Here is a 7,879-nt window from a genome sequence, read left to right as displayed (position 1 = left end):
TATCTTTGCAAACTTCAACTGTGCTACTTCTGTGCTAAACCCATTGAACTGCTGTTGTGGCCTAGGAATGGGTCTAGTGTTTGACATGCTGTGTGTGGCTCGCACCCGAGAAGGGCCTGCTGTATCATCAGGCCTAACCGTGGCCGTTCGAGGTGATTTTCGAGGCATAAGGTTGTGTGCCTCAACTGAATGGATGGTGGAGTGCGCCTCGGTTTCTTTTTGATAGGCTGACCATCCACAGCCTTAGAGCGGGTAGCAAAGATTCGTGCCAATCCTTTTCTCTTTTTTGTAGGAATTGGGGTCAAATTCCTTACATCAGCCTCTAAATCGGCCTCACTGTGTGGGGTGTCAAATATATCGTCACTATTATGCAGTTCAATATTATCAAGCCCAACAACTTCATCCTCAACAATGTGAGGTGTAGAGCCAGGCAACACAGTAGCTTCCGGCATTTGTGCACAGGGTTGATCATACCAGGTCAAGAAATACATCTTTGCTGGACTTAAAACAGTGGATGGAGAGTTTGGTTGTATAAAATTCACCTCCTCAGATGAGTCGGAGGTCATCAATCCCTCAATAGGTTCATTAGGGCATGTATTAAGATTTACCTCAATGCCCAAATTAGGGCTTGCGACKGCCGGCGGCAATGGTGGYKTGATATTGGAGGTGGGTGRAGGCGAAGGAAGGCAGTCGATTGAAGGTGGAGGAGGCAAAGGAAGGCAGTCGATTGAAGGTGGAGGAGGCGACGGAGGCCGGCGTGGCGTTCGTCTAGCCCGAGGTGGTGAGGAATCGGCGATTAACGGCGTGATAATCGGTGGTCTCGGTGGCAACAGCGATGATGGTGGCAACGACGAGGCACTATTTGCAACGAGGTCAATCATTTCAGGTTCCCTGTCGGTCGCGAGACGGAGGTGCATGCCCGCCGGCGGTTACTTCGCCGGACCAGCTGTAGTGGGTCACGGACAGCAGCTGGTTTCATCCGTGCCATTGTTTTAGAAAATGAGGAGAAGTGGAGTGATAGTTTAGTTTAGTGAGAGTGGTTTAAGGAGATTGGTGAACCTTGGTAATAGAGATGTGATTTGAAGTGAGAAATCGGCGGGTAATGGATGGGGAAAACAGCCGACTATGTCAAAGGTGGTTATGGAGAAGATAAAAAGTCATTTTTCCCTTAAATCTTTCTAATCACTTGTTTTTTACGGTTAAGGTAATGCCCAAAGGTAGTTATCCAATGGATAAACCTTGATTTAGATGGAGTGGGTAGTGGTGCATGGGGGGACAAAATCTGAGAATTTTGACTGACAAAAACTGTTGTGATGCAGTGATGACATCACTTTGTACTCTCTTGTTTTTCTTACAAAGGTGCTGCCAATCTTCACATGTGAACCACTGAATGCTGTAGCATTGGTAGAACATCAACTTCCCATGATAAATTCCTTGAAAACAACCTACACAAGACCAAACTATTAAAACATAACTGCTCTAAAACAGAAAGATAAAGAGGGAAAATATTTACAAACAAACCTTGGACTTGAAAAAGTCCAAAAACACCTTCATCCTAAGGTATAGCCCAATTCTCAGAGCAATGCTCTGGGAATGCTACTGTATCATGAAATACCTTAACTCGTTGCCCATTCACTTTAAACACCGTGTTGTCCTCCGGGTTAATGAGGTCAACCGCTCCATAAGGGTAAACTTTATGAATAGTTTCAACCTAGAGTTAAATAAGAGGACCTTTTGCCCTTCTTTCAACTCCCGGTGTTGGATCCTATTATCATGCCATTTCTTTGTCTTTTCTTTATAAAGTTTAGCATTTTCATAAGACATTTGTCTTTGTTCTTCCATTTCACAAAGTTGAAACTTTCTTTTCTTTCCGGCTTCATCCTGTTTTCATCGAATTGTGACGATCAAACAAATAGATCTGTAAATTTCAAGATTAGAGCTGTAAATTTCTCTCTCTCAATCAAATCAATCTTTGATGATATTCTCTCTACTTTTCTATTCATCTTAATTCTTGAAGATCTTATCATGTTTGTATGATTTATGGACTTCACACAAAGACATATTGAGCTCTTTGATAGCCCAATATGCTTTGTGCTCAAGTTCTAAGGGCAAATGACATGCTTTTCCGTAGACTAGCTTATATGGAGACATACCGATTGGTGTTTTGAAAGCAGTTCGGTATGCCTACAAAGCATCGTCTAATTTGAATGCCTAGTCCTTCCTATTGGGCTTGACCACTTTTTCCAAAATGCTTTTAATTTCCCTATTAGAGAGCTCTGCCAAACCATTAGTTTGAGGGTGATAGGCCGTGGTAATTCTGTGGTTAACATTGAATTTTTCAAGGACTCTTTTTAACAAATTATTCACAAAGTGGGTACCCTCGTCACTAAGTAGTGCCCTAGGGGTACCGAACCGTGTGAAAATCTGTTTTTGGAGGAACTTAACCACATTTTTTGCGTCATTTGACACACATGCCATAGCCTCCACCCATTTGGATACGTAGTCAACGGCCACAAGTATGTATTGGCAGTTATTTGATGGAGGGAAGGAACCCATGAAGTCTATTCCCCAAACATCAAATAATTCAACTTCGAGTATCCCATTTAATGGCATTTCATTCTTTTTGGAAATGGAGCCACTCCTTTGACATTCGTTGCACCTCTGTGCAAAATTGTGGGAATCTTTAAAAATGGTTGGCCAATAAAAACCGGACTATAAAACTTTGGTTGCAGTTCTTTGGCCTCCGAAATGGCCTCCGTATGGTGCATGATGGCAATGCTGCAGAATTGCTGCCAATTCATTTTCAGGCACGCATCTTCTCAAAATCTGATCTGCACCAAGTCTAAACAAAAATGGGTCATCCTACACGTAAGATTTAGCATCATGAAAGAATTTTTTTCAACATGTGGCATGTGTAATCAGAGGGTTTTATTCCACAGGCCAAGAAATTAGCTAAATCCGCAAACCATAGTGTTTTTGGTTAGTCAATCAAGAGGATTCTTTCATTCGGAAAAGTATCATTAATGTCCATTCCTCCTTTCTCGGGCTCTTCCAACCTAGACAAATGGTCCGCTACTTGATTCTCTACCCCCTTTCTATCAAGAATCTCTAAGTCAAATTCTTGCAATAAAAGCACCCATCTTATTAACCTTGGTTTTGCATCTTTCTTTGAAATTAGGTATTTGATGGCTGAGTGATCGGTATGCACAATTACCTTTGTTCCCATCAAATAGGACCTAAATCTCTCAAAAGCATAAACTATGGCCAATAATTCTTTCTCAGCTGTGGTGTAATTAATTTGTGTCTCATTCAAAATCTTACTTGTGTAGTAGCTTGAATGAAACACCTTGTCCTTCCTTTGTCATAGTACATCACCTAGCGCCCAATCACTAGCGTCACACATGATCTCAAAAGGTTTGTTCCAATCTGGGGCAACTACCACAAGTGTGGTAACCAAAGCTTTTTTCAAAGTTTTGAATGCATTTCTGCATTCATCATTAATATTGAATTTTTGGTCATGCTGGAGGAGTAAACAAAGAGGTTTTGAAATTTTAGAAAAATCTTTGATAAACCTTCTATAAAATCCGGCATGACCCAAAAAGCTTCTGATTCCCTTAACCGTGGTAGGTTCGGGTAGTTTTTCAATTACCTCAAGTTTTGCCTTATCTACCTCAACCCGTCTTGTTGAAATCAAGTGTCCAAGAACAATTCCTTCTTTGACCATGAAATGACATTTCTCCCAATTTAGGACCAAGTCTGTTTCCTTACACATTTCCAAACTCTTTTTCAAATTATTTAAACAATTGTAAAATGATGAACCATACACAGAAAAATCATCCATAAATATTTCAATGGATTTTTCAAGCATATCAGAAAAGATGGACATCATACACCTTTGAAAGGTGGCTGGAGCATTACAAAGTCCGAATGGCATTCTTCTGAAAGCAAAGGTGCCATAGGGACAAGTAAAGGTGGTTTTCACTTGGTCTTCCGGAGAAATAGCTATTTGATTGTACCCTGAATATCCATATAAGAAACAATAGAACTCCATTCCGGCTAGCCTATCAACATTTGGTCAATGAAAGGTAGTGGAAAATGGTCTTTTTGGGTAGCCTTGTTTAGTTTCCTATAGTCCATGCATATTCTCCAGCCGGAGACAACTCTAGTAGGGATAAGTTCATTTTTGTCATTTGTGATGACTGTGAACCCTCCTTTTTTTGGAACACATTGGACCGGACTAACCCAAGAACTATTGGCAATCAGAAAAATGATTTTGGCATCTAACCATTTTAAAATCTCCTTTTTGACTACCTCTTTCATGACCGGGTTTAGCCTTCGTTGGGGTTCTATGGAAGTGAAATTTCTATCTTCTAGGATGATCTTGTGTTGACAAATAGAGGGACTAATCCCTTTAAGGTCAGCAATGGTCCATCCTAAGGCTTTCTTATNGACAAATAGAGGGACTAATCCCTTTAAGGTCAGCAATGGTCCATCCTAAGGCTTTCTTATGCAATTTCAACATAGCCACAAGTTTCTTTTCTTGATGCAATTCTAGGGTAGACGAGATAATGACAGGCAATTTGCCTTCTTCTCCTAGAAAAGCATATTTTAGATGGGATGGGAGTTGTTTCAAATCCAAATCAGGTGGTGATTCTATAGACGGGGTGAAGTCTTTTTGCTCATTATTTTCTAGCAGCTTAAATGCTGTAGCATCCACTGGGACAACATCAGTTCCTAATTCCTCTATTTCCTCAACACTTTTCTCTATTTCCTCATCATACTCATCTTTCAACTTAAGGTTCTTCTAAATTCCCTCTTCCAAACACATCTCCTCTATCTCAGATATTCTTGAACACTCTTCTAGGTAATCAGGGTACTTTAGAGAGTTGAAGACATTAAAGGTGACTTTTTGGTCTTGGAGTCTCATGGTCAATTCTCCTTTTTGGACGTCTATCAAGGTTCTTCCGGTGGCTAGAAATGGTCTTCCTAAGATTATAGGAATGTCCTTATCTTCCTCAAAATCTAGAATGATAAAGTCCGCCGGAAATATGAACTTGCCAACTTGGACCAAAACATCTTCAATTTTCCCCTTAGGATATGTTATGGACTTATAGGCCAATTGGAGTGTGACTGTGGTCGGTCTAGCTTATTCTATGCCTAAGGTGTTGAAAACAGATAAAGGCATGAGGTTGATACTAGCTCCTAAGTCACATAGGGCTTTCCCTATCTCCTTCCCTCATATTGAACAAGGAATGGTAAAACTCCCTGGATCTTTCAGCTTAGGGGGTATGCTATTGGTCAAAAATGCACTACATCCTTAGGTTAGGGCTACTGTCTCATATTCAGTCAACTTCTTCTTCTTGCTTAGGATGTCCTTCGGAAACTTGGCATAACTAGGCATTTGCTCAATTGCTTCAACAAGCGGGATGTTGATGTGCAATTCTTTAAACACATCCAAGAATTTCTTGAAGTGCAGTTCCTCCTTTTGATTCCTCAACCTTTGAGGGTAGGGAACATAAGGAGGGACTGGCTTTATCACACTCTTACTTGGATCAGTTGAGCAAGACGGGTCTTGAGTGCCTTGGGTCTTTGTGGTGCCCTTTTGAGGTTCAGATGAAATGTTAGCATCAAGCTTTAGGGATCTCTAATACCTCAGTTTCTTTTGACTTTTTTAGAGCATCCTCAGGAAAGAGTAATGAAAAGTCTGATCTAGGGGGGACAGAAGTGGTGGTCTCTAATGCCTGTTTTTCTAAGGGTAGGACCGGTCTTTCTTTAGCAGGAACCAATGTTGTAGCATCAGCTTCTGTCAAAATTGGTGCACTATCTTTGGGCACTTKTTCTTTCAACTCCTTCCCACTCCTAAGGGTCACTACTTTCACATGTTCCTTACCTAGGTCTCTAGGGACCTCTGTATTACTGGGCAAGGTACCAAGGGCTCGATTGTTCTGGTTAAGCGCAAGTTGACTGACTTGAGTCTCTAAATTCCTGATGGCCGCACTTTGTTGATTTATTAAAGCTTGGTTGTGTGCTTGTGCATGTGCAAAGAATCCTTTAATCATTGCTTCCAAAGAAGATGATTCTGACTGTGGAGGAGGTTTATTCTGAAAAGGTGGTTGTGAATTTTGAAAACCTTGTTGATGATTCTGAGAGTTAGAACTGTTTCCATGATGTTGCGGTTGGAAATTAGAAGTTCCTTGTTGTTTATGGACTAGTGGGTTTAAACTGGGACTGTTCCAAGAAAAGTTCGAATACTGTTTCCAGCTGGCATTATAGGTATTGGAATAGGGATTAACTCGGTTATGAAGATAGTTTACTGATTCAACATTGTGAGGACAGTGTTCATACGAGTGTTCCCCGCCACAGCACACGCATTGCACAGATAGGACTGTTTGGACTGGTGTATTAGCAGCTTGCTGTCCTCCCTGACCGAAAGTTAAATTTTTCAACATGTTGGTCATGGAGGTAAGCTGGGCTGTTAATGCAGTATATGCATCTACATCTACATCATGTATCCCCGCAATCTTTTTCTGCGACTGAGCGCGTGGGTCGGCCCAATGTCCATTGTTTGCCGAAATCTTTTCTAGGATTTCATATCCAACATTATAGGTCATAGCTGTAAAGGCTCCGCCCGCAGTCGCATCGAGCATTTGTTTTGCCATGGGATTTAACCCATTGTAAAACGTCTCGAGTTGAATACAATACGGAATGCCATGGTGTGGGCATTTCCACAACAGCTCTTTGAACCTTTCCCACGCGTTAGGAACAGCCTCATCGTCCATTTGTTTGAAAAGACAAATCTCATTTCTGGACTTAGCGTTCCTTGTCGGTGGAAAATATTTTCGCAAAAAAATTTCCGCCATGTTACTCCATGACGTCACAAAACCCGGAGTTAATGAGTTAAACCATGCTTTTGCCCGATCCCTCAAGGAAAATGGAAACAAAGTAAGCCTTAGAGCGTCATTTGACACTCCCGGGATCAAGAAAGCATCCGATTTCCATAAAAGATTTTTAAATGCGAATGTGGGTCCTCCGAAGGTAATCCGGCAAATTGGCCATTTGTTTGCAACATGTGAAACATTATGGGTTTGAGTTCAAAATGGAGAGCGGTCATATGTGGCCTAACTATCCCGGAATATAATTGCTCAAAATCCGGAATAGCATAATCCATGATCATCTCATTTTTGGAATTTGCCAAATTAATAATGTTCGGAGTTTGTGGTCTTTGGTGCTCATTAGTTTCCGATTCCGTGTCCAAATTATTACCATTATGTGTATGTCCTTGTTGAAAGTTCGGGTATTGTGGAATTTGTTCAAAACCCGGCGGTTGGTTTTCCAAATATGGTATTTACGGAATATTTGGGGGGAGGTAACGCCATATTTGGAGGGAGTAGAGCAAAAAATGCTCTTTGAGCCCTCCTCTGATGGTGAAACGTTCTCTCAATATCGGAATCAAATTCGAAAAATTCTCCGCGTTGTGACCGTGGCATATACCACTTTAAAAACGATTCCGATGGTACTAGAAAAATCAAATCTTTTAATTTACTCAAAATAAAACTTTAGCGAAGCAATCCCCGGCAGCGGCGCCAAAAACTTGGTCGGTTATATTTCACACCTTTAAACTTAATGAATTTGGGCCGAAAAGCAAGTATACAATACGGCCCAACGTCGTCTTTCCAAGTAATAAGTGGTACAAGTACCAGATTATCGTCCACAGGGATTGTAGCCAAAGTTAGATTAGAGTCCAATGAAAGAGATGATTTCAGATGGCGATTTTGAAGACTTTTCTTTGATTTTAAGGTGATCCAAAACATAATACATAATATATAAAAGAAGCAAGGGTGTAAGACTTAAGGTGAGACCCAAACACAAATTCCAGCAG

At 41.0% G+C, this 7,879-nt stretch overlaps 1 non-coding gene across 1 annotated transcript; it reads left to right on the top strand.

The window, feature by feature from the left end:
* The first annotated feature begins 6,705 nt into the window (after window positions 1–6,705).
* LOC112513907 lies at window positions 6,706–6,812 on the top strand. Its single transcript, XR_003069367.1, has one exon. It is a non-coding gene; the product is annotated as a small nucleolar RNA R71 (small nucleolar RNA).
* Window positions 6,813–7,879: the final 1,067 nt, after the last annotated feature.

The sequence above is a fragment of the Cynara cardunculus genome, assembly GCF_001531365.2.
Source record: "Cynara cardunculus var. scolymus isolate 2C chromosome LG 5, CcrdV1, whole genome shotgun sequence".
Classification (NCBI taxonomy): domain Eukaryota; kingdom Viridiplantae; phylum Streptophyta; class Magnoliopsida; order Asterales; family Asteraceae; genus Cynara; species Cynara cardunculus.
Note: the sequence above shows the minus strand (reverse complement) of the source record. Positions and strands in the feature narration are given on the sequence as shown.